The 17,986-nt window shown below is 40.5% G+C and overlaps 1 long non-coding RNA gene across 1 annotated transcript; it reads left to right on the top strand.

Moving 5' to 3' along the window:
* Positions 1-1,649: 1,649 nt before the first annotated feature.
* LOC137970411 (uncharacterized) lies at positions 1,650-3,570 on the top strand. Its single transcript, XR_011116811.1, has 3 exons — positions 1,650-2,324; positions 2,692-2,834; positions 3,419-3,570. It is a non-coding gene; the product is annotated as an uncharacterized lncRNA (long non-coding RNA).
* The last annotated feature ends 14,416 nt before the right edge of the window (positions 3,571-17,986 follow it).

Here is a 17,986-nt window from a genome sequence, read left to right as displayed (position 1 = left end):
TGAACGCTGAAGAACAAGCGGTTTTTTGGCGTTCTCCGCGCATTCACTGTTCGGGAAAATGCAAGAAAACTCGCTGAAAACTCCACTGAACGCGTTGTTTTGTAACTGGAAAACCCCAGTAAACAATGGAAAACAACGTGTTTAGCGTGCGTTAACCGCGCGGTGAACACCAGGACAATGAGAGAAAACTGTGAGTAAACTCCGGTTAACACGCTGTTTTGCGACTGGAAAACGCCGGTAAAACAACGGGAACCAATCTGCTTTCACTGCGTTAACCGCGCGGTGAACACTAGGACAATGAGAGAAAACTCCAGTAAACACCAGTTAACACGCTGTTTTGTGAATGGAAAACGCCAGTAAAACAACGAAAAACAATCTGTTTTCACAGCGTTAACCAGGCTGTAAACACCTGGAAAAGGGCTTGTTTTCCTGTTGTTCACCCTGATGGAAAACTGTCGGATAATGGAACGAAAACTCGAGTTCACCGGCTGGAAAACAGACAGAAAACCTTGGATTTTACGATCGGAAAACGCAAGCAAATGTTCGAAAAATGCCGCATTTTGCAATGTTCACCGATTGTTTTCCTAGCGGGTGAACGCTACTTTTTTTGCCGTGTAATTCAACGACAGTTCTTACACAGTCAACGCTTTTCGTGTTCAGGTGGAAAACGGTTTGGAATTTTTCTTTTCTCGGATTTTTTGCTGGTTTCAATCCAGTTTGACATATCATGATATTTGTGGTCCACACTGGTGGCTAAGCAGTTATTCAATTCAAGCATCGGCGGGATGGAAACTTAAAGCTGAGTGTTTATTTTTAATTTGCCTAGAGCTGCTTTTTTCTTCTGTATTACAATTTTGGCATATCTTTACAAGCTCTGATAAGGCTACATGATGCCTGGAGGACCTATGTCTAGAACAGAAACGAAAGGAGAGCGAAAGAGACCGACAACGACAAAATAGAATACCAGTAATAGCTCATACTTAGCGGAAGAAGTTACTCCACAAATTCTTTCCTTGGGCACTAAACCGTTTGTTATTTTTACGGATGCGTTATTTAAATTGGATGCGTATTTTTAAAAGGTGGTTTAATCGGTTCTTCCTTTGTTCAGGAATAAAAATAGAATTTTTATTGTCAACTGGAATTAAATAACAATTATCTGTACTCTTTTGGACATAAAGAAAAAGTTGATTTGTTTGTTTGTTTTGCTCTAAAATGCGAGCAAACAAGTTTTTTTTAATTAATTCGTTTGCCCAACTGGTTTCCGTTGTGCCTCAACAGTGACAAGAAAATTTTGCCTTTATGTTATAAACACGTATTCGCAATGAGTTTTCGTAAAATTAGAGGGACGAATCTCACTAACTTGTGTTTTCAGAAGTTTGTTTAAAGCACCCAAACGTTATTTAAGTTTTGGATCAATTCTCGTTTATTCAATATTTGGAGAGCGGAATTTTTATTTCATGGGATTTATCTAGATCAATTTGGGATCATTGTAACGTTTTTTTGTTCATGCCCAGATTGACCCAGATTGCACGCGACCAAAGCTTTGCTATTAATTCTGTTAATTCATCTTTGCTCCGGATCAATTCTCGTATCTACGTACAGTAGCTCTGCAAAACAGCATTCCGCCCAAAGTTACTGAGATTATTTACCAGAAAACCAATTTATCTGAGTCAATTTTTGAGAAGGCCATTTTACAATGTCAGGGCTCCACGAGAAAGACGATTGTAAGCGCTTTGACGCAAAGTACAACCGCAAACAGTCAATATCATTTAACTTTTCCGCCTACGCCCCGGGGAACGATTTTCCTGTTACAGATCGCATATTTTGGGGAGAAATCTCTGCTCACTTGTCCATGGATTAGAATGTACGAAAAAAGTGTCTGGTGAAAAACATATGAGATCGCCAATCAACTTATTTTTCTTTAGTATGCGTGCACCCAGAAAACGAAAAATTATAGGTTGCCTTAAAAAAGTTATTTTCTTTAATATTGCTTCCCATTTGGCTTTCCGTCAGCTCAGTTTTGCGTAGCTTGCAGACTACGCACATCATGACTATTTCCAAAAAAGATACCGTTATTGGCCTTCAGGTATAAAAGGAGGTAACGCGCTGACACACTCACACAAACTCACTCAGCTGACACTGCAAACACTCGGCAACAACACAAGTCGCAGCAAACTGATGACCCACCGAGGAATGAATCCGAGGGGAGTCCTTTTCGTTACATTGATCGTCGTGTTTGCGGTGTTATGGAATGCTAATCTTGCAGAAACAGACTATGAATGGCTAGCAGACTTCAAAAATGATATCGACAGGACAAAACCAAGGTACTGGCAAAAAAAAATACATATAATAAATAAATTATAGTCTGTAATCTTCTTTCTTTGAAATTAGCCATTTTTGGTTTTATAAAATTGGTGAGCCGCACCTTGCAAACTTTAAACGAGAAGCTTGGGCTTTTCAAAGAGAACACCGACAGTTTTTTCATATTTGTTTTGTTCTTTAGTTTTGAATTTAAAGGTAAATGAATTGCGGGTCAAACATGCAATATACAAGAAAAGGAATATTCCGTGGAGTGTAAGAGCTCTAGATGTCTTTTTCAGCTTGAGTGAAATTTAAAAAGACATGTTCAACTGACATGCACAGAGTGTGCTTGAAAACTTGAATTTCTAACTTTGTTTATTTTTCTTGCAGTCTGTCGGACGCTATTTTGCAGCCAAATCGTCTTCGGCTCAAACGAGCTCTTCGAAGATTTAAGCGCTGGTGGTGGTGCGAGCGGGAAGATCCGAAGCCGGCTGGTTGTCCAAAGGAAAACTAGAGGAAAAATAAGAGACAAAGTAAGTGCAGCATTTGATGTAAGTCTAAAACGTCTTTGCACTGTCTTTAACCGGCACTATCTTGCGTATTTGCAAAGATGAAAGGATTTAATCTATGCTTCTACACTTTTCGAAATCGTGTTTTCGTGAGGTCAATCCTTTTCCATTCTATAAGAAAGTTGAGGAACAAATTTTATACATATGATACATTTTGGATGAATAGACAAGTAAACGTTGTCAAGAAATTTGATGCTCTTGAGAGAAGGCAGGAAAACAAAGTGTGCTTAATTTCCACATGGAAACGTCTCGTTTTGAGGAAAAGAGACGAAAATGCAGAAAGAGAGAAACGTTAACACAGAAAGCTTTACACAACGAAAGAGGTAAATATGAGATGAAGAAAACAGTAGAGGCGAGCAAATGCGTATTATTATGACACAAGATGGATGACATTAGCGATATCAAAACCCTATATAGGCGAATTATCTGAGAAGTGCCAATTGCCTTTGCTCCTTGACAAAATAATATCACTTCTCTAATGAAAGTTGAAAAAAAAAAACTGACGATGACGTTAAAACTGACTGAAATAATTCACTTTCTCTTCGCAGGGTTGCAACACAAATCAGCGAATTGAATAATTCAGTGAAGATCGATTCAAGATGGCTTAAGTTCTATGATAAAAATTTAAATAAGTAAAGATTTGATAAAACATTTGACAATAAAAATCTGCGATAAAATATTATAAAACAACATGGCACGACGTTTCGACGTTTCCAGAACGTCATTATCAAGTAAAAATGAAGTAATGAAAAAGAGTATATATATAAAGTGAAGATATGAATAAATTAAAAGGCATTAAAAGTTAAACAAAGAGTTTGGCCCTAATGGAGTCGCTCTGGGTATTTAAACTCCATTATGTAACATTTCTTATGAAATGTTATACATAAGACGCATTATTTATTTTCTTATGAAATGTTATACATAAGAACAATAAGACCCAATTTAAATACCCAGAGCGACTCCATTAGGGCCAAACTCTTTGTTTAACTTTTAATGCCTTTTAATTTATTCATATCTTCACTATATATATATACTCTATTTCATTACTTCAGTTTTACTTGATAATGACGTTTTGGAAACGTCGAAACGTCGTGCCATGTTGTTTTATAATATTTTATCGCAGATTTTTATTGCCAAATGATAAAAATTTAAAGATGGAAAGACACTTCACTTCATTTTAGTGTTATTTATGTTAAGTTGGCAGTTATTTTGAAGACAATAATTTGTATAATAACTGAGTTATTTAACAGTCAGAGTTATTTAAGGCTATAACAATAAATAAACCTTTGTCATTCTTTCACAGCATTTTCTAGTTTGTCTCTCTTTGCATCATTAATATATTCTGTGACAATTAAAATTACGTCAACCTTAAGCTTTTTATTTTCGGTCGGCCATACGCAACTGAGAGTTATTCTCGCAGCATATGGGTCATGATTAACTTCCCCCTTTTTATTTAAAACTCCACTTGTTTTCTGTCGTGGACGGCGATCAGTTGTGGCTCGTTACCAATACTTAAGAATGTAGCGCTACGAATGTCTGACAGTTTCCCGATTAGATATCTCATGCAGCAAAATCCCTATCACCTCAGATTTAAAAAATGACGATCGAAAAAAAGAAGAGCAATGCGTCACAGCGAGGAAAGCACAGTTTGTCAAGGGTCGTGGACTTCTCGACTGCAAATCAATTTTGCGGTTTTCTGCCGGGCCGCCGCGCATGTTTAACGCAAAGGCTGTGGCCCTTCAGCAAAGCATAGTCTCGCTTCTAAACAGAATGTTGGTACATTTTTTGCAAGACTGCGAAACTTCCTTAAGGAAATGTATCAATATACACCAACGAAATGGCAACTGAAGTTACCTATTTCTCCTTTGAACCCTGTGGAACGTAAAAGCAACAACTTGCAAAGGGCATGATGGCATGGAGCTACAGTAGGTCTGCCCTCTCACTGATATATCATGGTTGGGAGAGCAAACGCTCGAACTCGACCTTTGTAAGGTACTCTGTGTCCTATCGTTGACTCTCCATGGGCATTGATTGCTCCTTTGCGTACTGCAGATTGTTAGCTGCCTTCCTTGTCACTGGCAGCTCGACGATTGCCCGGGAAGGGGGGGTACTCCCAGACAAATTGGGTAGGGGTGTGCGGCCCGCTTCCCAGAACCCTTATCCTATTTATGACCAAAATCTGCGATTTTCCCTGCCCTATTTATGACCTGACCCTTTAAACAATACCCTGGTACAGACCTGCCTTATAATTATTTCCCTAGTTCAGATCAATGTCAAAGGCAATGTTTAGGGGGAGAGGAAGGCAAAGCGCGCATGGAAGAAGGGGGACATGATAAAGAAGTAGCTTCTTCTAAATAAAAAACGAATTCAAGACTAGAGTGCAAAAATCGATACCCTATTTATGACAAAAATGGCGGAAAATTGGCCAAAATCAATACCCTATTTATGACCAAAACGGCTGAAAAACCCTACCCTTTGGGGCCGCACATACCTATATAGCCCATATAAGGGAGTACCCCCCCCCCCCCTCCCCGGGGGACGATTGTAACCATGCGAGCAAGGCAACAGCAATCTCAAATGTACTTCTCTTGGGAATCGAAAGATCCTTCAGATGTTTAAATTGTACTAGTGCAGAAAGAACTGAAAATTAACTGTGACTTAAAATCTGTCCTGGTACTCTTCAACAAATTAAATAATCAGTGCGTGCTACGGCTTAAACGACGTCGTCTATCAATGGTATCCGTTTACGCGAAAACCAAAAGAAAGCGGCCCTAAATCAGGTTAAAACAATTATGACACCAAGCTAGTGGGAATCAACTGAACATTTTTTTATACTTGACGGGAGATTTCGAGAGATAGGGCGAAGAATTTTCACCCTTTTGCTCGTCTCGCATCACGGTTCTAGTCCACCTTATTTCCGAACAGATATTTACAGAAATTGCGCCTGCGTTGGATGACCCTAATCCTTATCTATGTCGGGAAAATATATATATATATTAGAAAGATTGGGTCGGTAAGTGACCTCACTCTGCGTCGTTCGTGTTATCAATGACTTAAATTAATGAATATAGACATGAAACAAACAAGGCTACTGTTGTATTCTGTGCTTAACGATAACTCACAACCGCATTTAAGACTCATTTAAGCTCAAGACCTTCCTAATAACATTTTCCCGCTCTCCTAATATCCCGTATGTCCATCACGTAACCTACACTACATCCCTCCTTTTCTTTACAGAATATAAAGCATGTTCCTTAGTGGTCAAACACAATCCAAACGCTGAGTTCGAATCAATCAGTCGCAGTCAGTCTCAACCCAAAAAAACATTGTCCTTGAGGTTCAAGACATATTATACTACTTTTTTTTTTCTTTGCAACAACAACGTTGTTCAATCTTAAAGAGCAGTAATAATCACTGTTCACTGTTGATCCCATTCCCCGTAGCGATCCAGAGGGTGTCTGTTTCGTTGCGGTCTTCTTTCCATGTCATGATTGTCCACCGGTGGCTCTTCTTCATGATTACTACTTTTATCAGGTTGCTCTTCTCTTGTGTTAAATTTCTTTACTTCTGTCACGTTCCTATGGTATTGACCTTTCTGACTCTTTTGCGGGGACTGAATCACCACACTATTACCCTTTCTCTCTACGATTTTATAAGGCTCAGGCTGAAAATTGGTTGACAGCTTGTTCGACTTTTTCTGCTTTAGAAGCACCTGGTCTCCCACGTGGAGATCGCAAGGTTGAGCGCCTCTACTTGCGTCTGCATAAATCTTCGCCTTAGTCTTCTTTTCCCAGTCACGGTCTCGTAGTTCCTCATCATTTACTGCTCTCTCGCATAACTCTGGCAGCTTTGTGCGTATTCTTCGGCCAAACAATGACTCTGCCGGGCAGACTCCGGTAACACTGTGTGGCGTTGTTCTATAGGTTGCGAGGTAGTGAACGAGCTCTATCCTCCAATCTTTACCTTCGGCTTGTGCGATCCTCATACTCTTGAGCAAACTCCGGTTTTGTCGCTCTACCTCGCCATTGGCTTGGGCCCATAATGGAGTAACCTTACGGTGTAGAATTCCATTATCCACAAGGTACTTCTCAAATTCTTCGGATCGGAACTGCGGTCCGTTATCACTCGTTATGCTCACAGGTAGACCATGGGCAGCAAATATCCTCTCAAGACGCAAGATGATCTGGGACGCGACGATTGATGTCAAGATTTCTACTTCATAGTATCTGGTGTAATAGTCAACAACGACCAACAGGTACTCCCCATGTGGCATCGGTCCCAAAAGGTCTAAAGACAAGTCCTGCCATTTGCCTTGCGGTAGTTCAGTGGGCATCAAAGGCTCTGGTGACGTAGGTTGTCCGACTAATTGACATCCATGGCAGGACCGCACATAGCGTTCTGCATCTTTGTCTATCTCAGGCCACCAAACTTTTGTTCGCAGCCTTACTTTCGTGGCAACTATCCCCACGTGACCCTCGTGTGCAATAGACAGTACCCGCTGTCTTAAACTACGGGGGATAACGATGCGGGTCCCCCGCAGAACTACTTTGCCCTTGGTACATAGTTCTCCTCTTACTGGAAAATATTGAACTGTTTCTTTGTTGTTCCAGTCACCAACACGGATGCACTGTCTGACATCGGAGAGCTCCTTATCGTGATGTGAATGCTCTTCCACCTCCCGTGTCGTCATGGCTTTTGGAGTCGCTGTCTGGGCTACGAATCGCACATACTCCTCCGCAACGTTCTCTATCCTCCGCCCTTGCTGGTGGTCCCGACAAATCAATCTGGATAAGGCATCTGCTATGTTTTCACTGCCTGGCTTGTATTTGACTGTGTAATCAAATTCTTGCATGCGCAATACCCAACGTTCAATGCGCGCTGGGGGATTTGACTTCTTGGAATACAGAACTTCCAACGGCTTGTGATCTGTTATAAGGAGAAACTTGGTTCCATATAGATAAGTATGAAAGCGCTCGCATGCCCATACGATGGCTAGCGCCTCTCGCTCAGTTTGGCTGTATCTGCGTTCAACGGCAGTAAGGCTGCGACTAGCATACATAATCACTCTGAATTCACCTCCTTGTTTCTGGGCAAGCACAGCACCCAACCCCACTGGGCTTGCATCAGTAATAACATGTGTCACAGCTTCTTTGTCATAGTATCCTAGAACTTCTGCTCGGGATAACTCTTCTTTCATCTTCTGAAAGGCTGCAGCTTAGGAGAGTCCCCATTTAAACTCAGCACCCTTTTTCATCAACCTTCGAAGCGGTTCTGAGAGAGTTGCGAGATCTGGAATAAATCTTCCACTGTAATTCACCAGACCGAGGAATGACCTGACTTCAGAAACAGATTCGGGTTCTCTTGCATCTACCACCGCTTTCACCTTGTCTGCCGCCACTCCTACCCCACGGCTGGAAAGCACATGGACCATGAATGTCAATTCATTCATGGAAAATTGGCACTTCTCCAAGTTAAGGGTAAGGCCCCGTTTACGTAGGCGCATCATCACCTTTCGCAGTCGCTCGTCATGTTGTTCCTGAGTCGCACCGTGCACTATGATGTCATCCGAGATGTTATGTACTCCCTCAATGTCTTGCAACGTCTGCTGGATGACCTGTTGATACTTTTCTGGGGCTGATGATATTCCAAACATTAGTCTCTTATCCCTATACAGGCCTTTGTGTGTAATGAATGTTGTAATTTCACGAGACTCTTCTGACAATGCAATTTGGTGATACCCCCACCTTAAGTCCAACTTGCTGAACACTTTACTGCGGTTCATGTCTTGAGGCACTTCGTCGATGGTAGGGATAGGGTACCTTTCACGCTCAACTGCACAGTTCGCTTGCCTCATATCCACACAAAGTCTCACCTCCCCGTTGGGTTTTGGAACAACCACGACAGGACTGACCCATGAAGACGGACTGTTAACTTTCTCAATGATATTCATGCTTTCCAGCTGATCCAATTTCTTCTCAATCTTGTCTCTTAGAATGAATGGTGGCCTGCGCAGGGGCTGCTCCAAAGGAGTGGCATCATCTTTAACGTGCAACTTTAACTGGTACCCTTTTAGCTTCCCCACACCTTGAAAACATTCTTTAAATTCTTCCACAATGTCGCTGCTTATCATGTTTATGGGAGTTCCTATTCGGAGCACCCCGAGCTCAGTTGCTGTCTTTCGGGCCAACAAAGGCTGTCCTTTCCCTTCAATCACTACAAATTCAGCTTCACAGGCACTTTTTCACAGGACTACTGTTGTCTCAAAACAACCGATAACTTCCAGAGGCTCACAACACCCATAAGCATACAACTTCCGATCGCATTTCTGGGATTTACATTTGATTTTCTGGGATTTCAGCTCTTCCCATGTCCTTTTATCAATTACGTTAGTGCTCGCACCAGAATCGATAAGCACTTCCACGGGTACACCTCCAAGTTGAACAGTTACCATCCCACCTATGTTTCCACTGTCTACAGTGAATGCATACTCATCGTTGTCGCTGTTAGCTCCGGACGTGCTTTCGCAAATTGAGTTCACACCAAACTTCCCCTTTTTTCGCACACCCTGGGATGAGAAGTTTTGACAAACTGCGGCAAAATGCCCTATTTTATGGCACTTCTGACACTCCGCGTTTCTCGCTGGGCAACATCTATCACGACTGAAATGACCTTCTCTGTCACACCGGTAACACCTGCCTTTCCTCCACGACTCTTGTATTGGTCAGCGGTTTCCTTATGATAGACGCGATTTACTTGTTGTTCCTCGCCACACATCGCTTTCAACTGAATATCTACGGCCTCAAATGAACGAGCAATTTCTTGGAGTTTCGCTAGTGTTAAATCGGTTCCCTTTATCAACAGTTAACGTTTTCGCCGTAATTCTGACGATCGGCACTTATCAATGACTTGATCACGAATCGGCTCATCAGCATTTTCCCAATTGCAGTCAGTTCTGCTTGCTTTCGTAATCGAGTAATAAACTGATTCACCGTTTCTCCTTCTCCTTTTTTGAGGCTTCGGAAAATGTGCCTTTCGTAGGGCTCATTTAATTGCGTGCTGAAATGGGCGTCAAGAGTTCGCAATGCTATCTGATATTCGTCAGCGCGATCATTTTCTCCTTCTGCCGCTCCTGGATCTTGCAAGGTTTCGAATAATTCCTGTACTTCAATTCTGGCACAATGTAAAAGCAAACCTTTTTTTCGGTTACTGTTTGTAATTCCTTTTGCAAGGATATAATACTCGAACGCTTTTTTTCCAACGAGCCGATGTAATAGCACCTTTGCAATCAAAGGGCAAAAGTCCTCCAAACTCGTAACTTGGTGTCGCCATTCCGTTCTTACACTAAGGACAATCCCGTGCTCGTCGCCAATGTTGTATTCTGTGCTTAACAATAACTCACAACCGCATTTAAGACTCATTTAAGCTCAAGACCTTCCTAATAACATTCTCCCACTCTCCTAATATCCCGTATGTCCATCACGTGACCTACACTACTGCTACTTAGTCCAAGGCTGGCAAACAAATCGTCCTTGCCAACTGACTTTGAAGCTCAAGTATCGAGAGCTCAACTGGTCGGAAAAGAGACGATGTCCTAACATGATGACAAGGCAGGCACGGTGGTACGAGGACGTACAGTGAAAACAGGAAGTGCCCTTGGTCTAATTAATGAGCAAAAAAAAAACTGTTTTCGTGTACCTTAAAAAAGTCCCTCTGCCTGACGGTGAAAGTGACCATCATAATTTTAAAGTTCAAGCGAGGGGCTTCTGTAAACTTTTTCTGGGAATACTTAAGTATAAGCTGGGATAATGCACATTTAGATACGACTCACAGGTATGTTATTTGTCAACGTGTGGTCTTCTCGCCCTTTCGTCTGGCACCTGGCATTCCCGATGAAATAAATTATTAAATGCATGTGCTAAATTCAGCAACAGGGGAAAAATTGAGATTGATCCTAGGTAGATCAAAGTTTTATCAACGTAAAAACAGTTTTATCAACATAGAAACTACACAAAGTTCAAAGGCATGTGATAGAAAGCATCTATAACCTTTTTGGCAAGTACTGCGTTCCCTAGCAATTAATTATGTAGAAAGGCTGCATTGTTTTCATCTTCAGGAAAACAAAGAGATCATTATCGCCTATTAAACGATCGTTGGTACACAAAAAGCAGGCCACTGTGACTGACACAACAAAAGGGAATTTGGTAAGAAGCCTCATAATTATCTTCTGATCAAAGTTATGCAAAGAGGCAAGATTTAGAGGTTGTTACTGCGCCTTTCAATAACATGCGGACTCTTAAATTCAAAAGCGTTTTTCGCTACCGTCAATCAAATGTTCGGGCGGCTCCTCCCAGCTTCCGACTATGTTAAGTGAACTGGGCTCAGCGATGTGATTTGATTACTGCGCGCTCGACAGTAGTCGGAATTCGAAGCTCGGAGGAGCCGCCACACATTTGATTGACGGTAGCGAAAAACGCATTTGTCGGTTGACCTTCGCATGTTATTGAAAGGCGCAGTAATGTGATTAACTCAAATTGTAAAGGAACCCAACGCTGCTGCGAGGCTAAGCACGCAATATGTAGTTAATGCCAAGTTAAATCATTACCTTTTTTTAATTTTTTTTTATTATACACTAACTCTTACACTAACCCTTATTACAATTAAAGACTAACTCTACTTGGAAACAATTAATAACATTTCTACCACAGTTAACACAAACTAATGGTACTTATGGAACAATACTGCACTACTTGCATTATCTTTATGACATGTTTTAAAACGTAAATAAAATTAACAGCTACAAACAAGACTACGGCTGGCTTAAAGAAAAGAGTTACAATGAACGAGTGTGGAAAGAAAAGGACGAAGCGAAATGACATTTGTAGTAGTTTATAGTAGTTTTCCCCAGATATTTAAGAATTTATGTAGCTTCCTTTGGGCAATATAGCTTTGCTTTAAGACATCGAGTTTATCTTGGAGGCGGAGAAGAAAGCCTTCAAAACATAGGTTGCCATCACATGAACTTGTCGCGAAGATATGGAAGTTCATGTTATTGAAAGGCGCAGTAATGTGATTAACGCAAATTGTAAAAGAACCCAACGCTGCTGCGAGGCTAAGCACGCAATAAGTAGTTAATGCCAAGGTAAATCATTACCTTTAATACACTAAGGTGAAAGATCATGGTAGTTTCATAATTCAACGTATGACGTTAGGCACAAAATAGCACCTAGTAGAATTCAAAAGCGTTTCAAGATATTACTAATATCCATTCTCATTACACTCGATCCCCTGCTTCAAAACATTTCTTTACACAAAGCTTTAGACTTTCAATTCAGCTAAATTCTTTCTCACGAACTGGATGCTGGATCAACTATAATATCAGGCTGGAATGAAATCCCCTTAACGCTAAGAAATCTTAGAAAGAACGACTTCACTAGGAAAATAACAAGTCTATTTTTCGATATTTTTAATTTCTGATGACTCTTATCTAGAAACTTGCGAAATTATTCATACAACAACAACAACAACAACAACAACAACAACAAGTTTATTTGTACCACACGTAAATAGGGATACACGAAATAAGTAATAGACTTAAGAAAGGTACAATGCCCCCTAGAAAATAACTAAGAAGCTAATCTAGCTAGGAGGCAGGATAAATAATTTTACGTCCAAAGGAAAAAAGTCGATTCAGGGAGGCACAAATATAATGATAAAAGATAGGCAAACAAAGAGAACGACAACAGGGAAAAAAAAAGAGAAGAAAAAAAAAGAAAAAAGATGTCACTTCAGATGGACTGGAGTAAAGAGGAAGTATAAATAAAATAATTAATATGACGTAATAACAGACTTTTTAAGAGAACACTTAAATTTGTGAAAGCGAAGAAGTTTTAAAGATGCCCCAATATTATTCCAAAGAACAGCCCCCTTGAAACGAATGCTAAACTTCCCATATTCTAGTCCTGGCAGTAGGAATACAAAATGTTGATTTAGAAGACAGTCTAGTATTATACTTGTGCCTACTTGCTATAGGAGTAAAAAAATAGTGAAAAGCAGAAGGTAACAAATTATGATAAAATTCATAGAATAAAGCATTTTGCCAAATGATATTGATCTTAAAATTAAAAGATAATCTTAGTTCAATTAATCTACTTTAAATGCATTTAATGAGTTCCCTGTCACTGCTATTCCTCTGTTCTTTTATGCGAAAGAATCTTAACTTGATACTGATTTGTGATATCCTTCATCTAGAGTAAACCTTTTAGTCAAATATTATTGAATCCTATTACCAGCAATCAATTAACTAGAATCTCAATCTGTATTCCACTGTAGTACCTCGCATCTTTATAATGGAAACATTCAGTCGCTCTTGTCTTAAATATTAATAATTTCCTTTCGTAATCTTTGTCATTGTAAATATATTAATTAACTATTTTATCTTTGCTCCACCCAACTCGAGTAGCCTTGTTAAATTTAGGTACGGTGGACAAACTTTTCATTGTAACTAGTACTGCATGTAATAAACGTTGTTCGTTGTTCATAGTGATATCCTTTTTGCAAAGTTATTTATTATCGATCTGAGGATAAAATTAAGGATTCCCTTGATAGCTCAGTGGTAGAGTAGTGTGTGATGCAATCGCACGAGTCTGCGCCAAAGGCGCTCGCACGCAGAGCACCATTGTTAAGAAAAAATGGGAACCCATCGATGCGAGAAATCTTGATTTTATAGCCATGACGTCATCAACCGTCGGTACGTCCGTCCGTACGTCCAGCCCTCCATGTACGCCAATGTGACCAGTATCATGCTAGTTTACACCATACATCTTTGATATTGGACTTCCATCTTTTGATCAATTGACACCTGTCAAAACAGGGTATCCGCTGACAAGTATTACGTGACCATATCACGGGCTCAAGCCTAGAGCTCATCGAAGTCAGCTGTTTTCTTGAGGTTGACCACTGAGCAGGTACTGGTTTTCGATTGGATTGCAGGCTCAACCCAGGTTAACTCACCTGAACATAATTCAACGACAGTTCTTACACAGTCAACGCTTTTCGTGTTCAGATAGAAAACGGTTTGGAAGATGTTTTTTTTCTCGCATTTTTCGCTGGTTTCAATCCAGTTTGACATATCATGATATTTGTGGTCCACACTGGTGGCTACGCAGTTATTCAAGTCAAGCATCGGCGGGATGCAAACTTAAAGCTGATAAGGCTGCATGATGCCTGGAGGACCTATGTCTAGAACAGAAACGAAAGGAGAGCGAAAGAGAACGACAACGACATGTACAATTAAAACAGATTACCAGTAAGCGGAAGAAGTTACTCCACAAATTCTTTCCTTGGGCACTAAATCGTTTGTTATTTTTACATCTGCGTTATTTAAAGTGGATGCGTATTTTTAATCGGTTCTTCCTTTGTTCAGGAATGAAAATTGAATTTTTATTGTCAACTGGTATTAAACAACAATTATCAGTACTCTTTTGGACATAAAGGAAAAGTTGATCTGTTTGTTTGTTTTGCTCTAAAATGCGAGTAAACAAGTATTTTTTTAAATTCGTTTGCCCAACTGGTTTCCGTTGTGCCTCAACAGTGACAAGAAAAATTTGCCGTTACGTTATAAACACGTATTCGCAATGAGTTCTCCTAAAATTAGAGGGAAATCTCACTAGCTTGTGTTTTCAGAAGTTTGTTTAAAGCACCCAAATGTTATTTAAAGTGTTGGAGCAGATCGTGTTTAAAGTTCGTCCTTTCTTGGTTGCCTTGCCGTATATTTAGCTGATTCTTGTACTAAGCCAGCCTGGCGTGTTTCAATGAAATACATCAAAATGTGAATGATCTTGTTTTAAGAGATAAAGTGGAATAAAGTACATCAGTAAAACTCTAGACTTCTTTGACCTTGAACTGACAAAGTTGTTTTTATGGCTTCTAATTTTAGCGTGATTCCTATTCGCTGGTTATTGACAGTTGACTCTGAAATATCATGGCTTTTTTTCCTTTTCCATTCGCTCGCTGAGGGTGTGCTTCTTTTCTTTTAAAACTCATGCGGTTCAAGAAAAATTCACTTGAAAATTTATTCCGAAACTGGTGAATTTCAAAGTGAACTTTACTCGAAAAACCGGTATCGTACTCATCGCTTCGTGATTCATGCCATATGGGTTTTTAGCGTAAAATTTCCCGTGAAATTCATTAGTTAAGCAATGAATTTTTCTATACAAGAAAGGAAAGAAAATGATTTAGTTATTAAGGCAGCAACCGGAAACATCAAAACGCGGACAATTCGAAACCTTTTATTTTCACTAACCCTACAGGCAGCAAGAATAAATAACCACGGTGGACCCACCGCTGTCCATTCTGTTTGCAAGTGTGGGAATGCGAGCGTATGTGGACCATGCGGTCGAAAAGAAAAATAGAATGTAGTTGTTGCGTTAATACAAGTTTAATATTGGTCTAACCAAATTGGTCTATTCGAGCCGCATGCGAGCTGCGGCCAGCTAGGGGATGGATAAGCAAGAAGGGTTTCATTCTGCGGATGAACAAGTAATATCGCAGCCTCACATCAGTCTAATACAACCTAAAGATTCGGTAAACCAAACAGGTTCAAATTCGTGATCAAGTTCGTCAAGGAGGAGAAAGGACGCCCAAATTAAGGCCCCCATCGCGAACCTTCAAGCAAAGCAGTTAAAGGAGCGAGTAAAAAGGGAAAATGAGGCACGTGAGAAGGAATTTAGAGAAGAAATGGCCCAAAGGGAATTGGAGTTGAAACTGGAATATCGAAAACGGGAGCTCGATCTGTTACGGTTAAAACGAGAGAACGATATGGCCATAATTTCTGCCCAAGTCCAAGCAGACGTAGCACAGCTTGAGAATGAAATACTGGGACAAGACCTTATCGAAGGTAAAGAGGTCATTGAGCGAAGGGTTAAGGTCAGTCAAACTTCGCCATCTTTGAAACATTATTTAGTTCCCAGTCCCCATACAGTTAGTGATCTGGACAGTAAAGATGAACATTCAAGCCCATGTATTGAAGTTGAACCTGCAATGACAACGGGATATGTTTCCCAAGGAAGTAAGCCAGCTGTTTACTCAAACGCATCCCTAAATTATGACAGACAAACTGCCATTTCATATAAAGATACTCCCCTGAGTACAAGTCCCAAGTCTTTGCCATTAAAGAATTTACAATTTCATACCGCTAATAAGGATGTTCCCAATTTGGGCATAAGTTAGTTACCATTTGCCACAGCAAGTGAATTAAATGTGCTACCGTTCAGTACTTCCGCTAAAGTACCTAATCCAGATCTCCTTCAACCTGGAAACAAATGTTCATTCCAAGCTACACCAACCCTTGTCAGCTTAGCTGAAAAGACCCAAGTGTTTGATGAGTTCCCCTTATCTGGACATACGACTATGACCTACCATAAACATAGGTCATCTTGTAATGGTAGTGCATCCACTCCTTATTTTGATACATAAATTTGTCATGGTACTACTCCCTTGGGAAGGGCTACAAGTATCCCTTCGACATCGACTTACAGTACTATTTGTAGTGGCAACTTAGCTTGGGCCTCTTGTGAACCAAAATGCGCGTCCTCCACTCATTACTCTCAACCATCGTTCATGGCACAATGGGCTCCGGGTACTGGAAAGGCGTCAACTCCCCACCCAAGTGATTTTAAAGTAACCACTAAGTATCATTCAGCTCAAGTTGAAGAACTAGTAAATTCATTTATTGACAATCTCACAGAGGGTCAAGAAACTGTCTTCCGCTTGACCTCTGATAGCTTGCAAACAGATTCAAGTGTAGCTCTTTTGCGAGCTCATGAAAAGCAGCGATTACCAACGCTTGAGCTCTTCAAGTTCACAGGCAAACCAGTTGATTGGCCAAAGTTTATTGAAAGATTTCGTGACCAAATACACAACAAGACGACACTTGCTGATACAGATAAGATGGCCTACCTATTTCAAAACCTCGGTGGTGAGGCCATAGCTATGCAGTGGCCCTAAAGACATTGAAAGGCCAGTTTAGAAACCCTAATAGCGTTGCAACAGCTTACCTAAGCAACATGCTGGACAGTACCCTTGTGTCGCCGAATGTTAGACAAGCCTTCAGGGACTAGTATTACCAAGTGAAAGCATGTACGACGTGGTGTGTGAAGATGGGTCTGTCGGCTATACTCCAAATCCCGGAGTATCTCAACAGAGCAACTATGAGACTACCGATGCACCTAAGAGTAAGATGGTATGAGCACATAGATGGTCGTACGGATAAGTCCAACCTGGTCGAGTTTGAAAAATGGTTGCATAAATGAGTTGACACCTCGTTTAACCCCCTGGAGGATTTTATATGCGAGGAATGGAGCAAGAAGCAGAGATCTACCAAATCGAAATCAAGCATTAAATTGCATCCCCTTGACACTGGAGCAGAGCTCCCCAACGACACATTTCGTGTGGTTTTGTATTACCTCAGTCTTTATACAGACCAAAGTTTATTGACAAAATTTCATTGTTCCACAGTAACTGGAGAAGTTTGAAGCTCTGCATTCCTACCTGATTTCATCCAATGAATCAAATGAAGAGCAAGACACACTGGTTACGAGACTCTTGTCTGGAAAGCAGAGGAGGTATCCACTTTCTTTCATGGTTTGGACTTGTGCCGCAAAGAAAGACTGTCAAACCAGCAGAGGAGGCAGTGTGTAAACAGGAGGGTTGGCCCTCCCAGCGACAGAAGACATAATGAAGTCCCAGAGAAACTTTTCTGGGCCATTAAGTTGTAAATTTTTTTTTCTTAAATCTGTATTTTTATCAAGGATGATATTAGGGTGCTTTCGATTCGGAAATCCAGATTTAGGTCTTAAAATCTGGATCTTTCGGATTTCCAATCCAACACAAAATACAACAGATTTGGTCACGGATTTCACTTGTGGGAAATAGTTGTCAGGAAGGTTTTCAATTAGTGAGATCTGTGACAAAATCTGTTTTCAGATTTTGTGTTCGATTGGAAATTCGAAGATCCAGATTTTAAGATCAAAATCGGGATTTTCCAATCGAACGCACCCTCAGTCATCACTGTGACAGTAATCAAACTAGGCTGCACCTATGAGTTTACAGCAAATTGA

Source organism: Montipora foliosa, chromosome 9 (assembly GCF_036669935.1).
Source record: "Montipora foliosa isolate CH-2021 chromosome 9, ASM3666993v2, whole genome shotgun sequence".
Classification (NCBI taxonomy): domain Eukaryota; kingdom Metazoa; phylum Cnidaria; class Anthozoa; order Scleractinia; family Acroporidae; genus Montipora; species Montipora foliosa.
The sequence above is the reverse complement of the archived record's forward strand: the minus strand, read 5'-3'. Positions and strand labels throughout refer to the sequence as shown.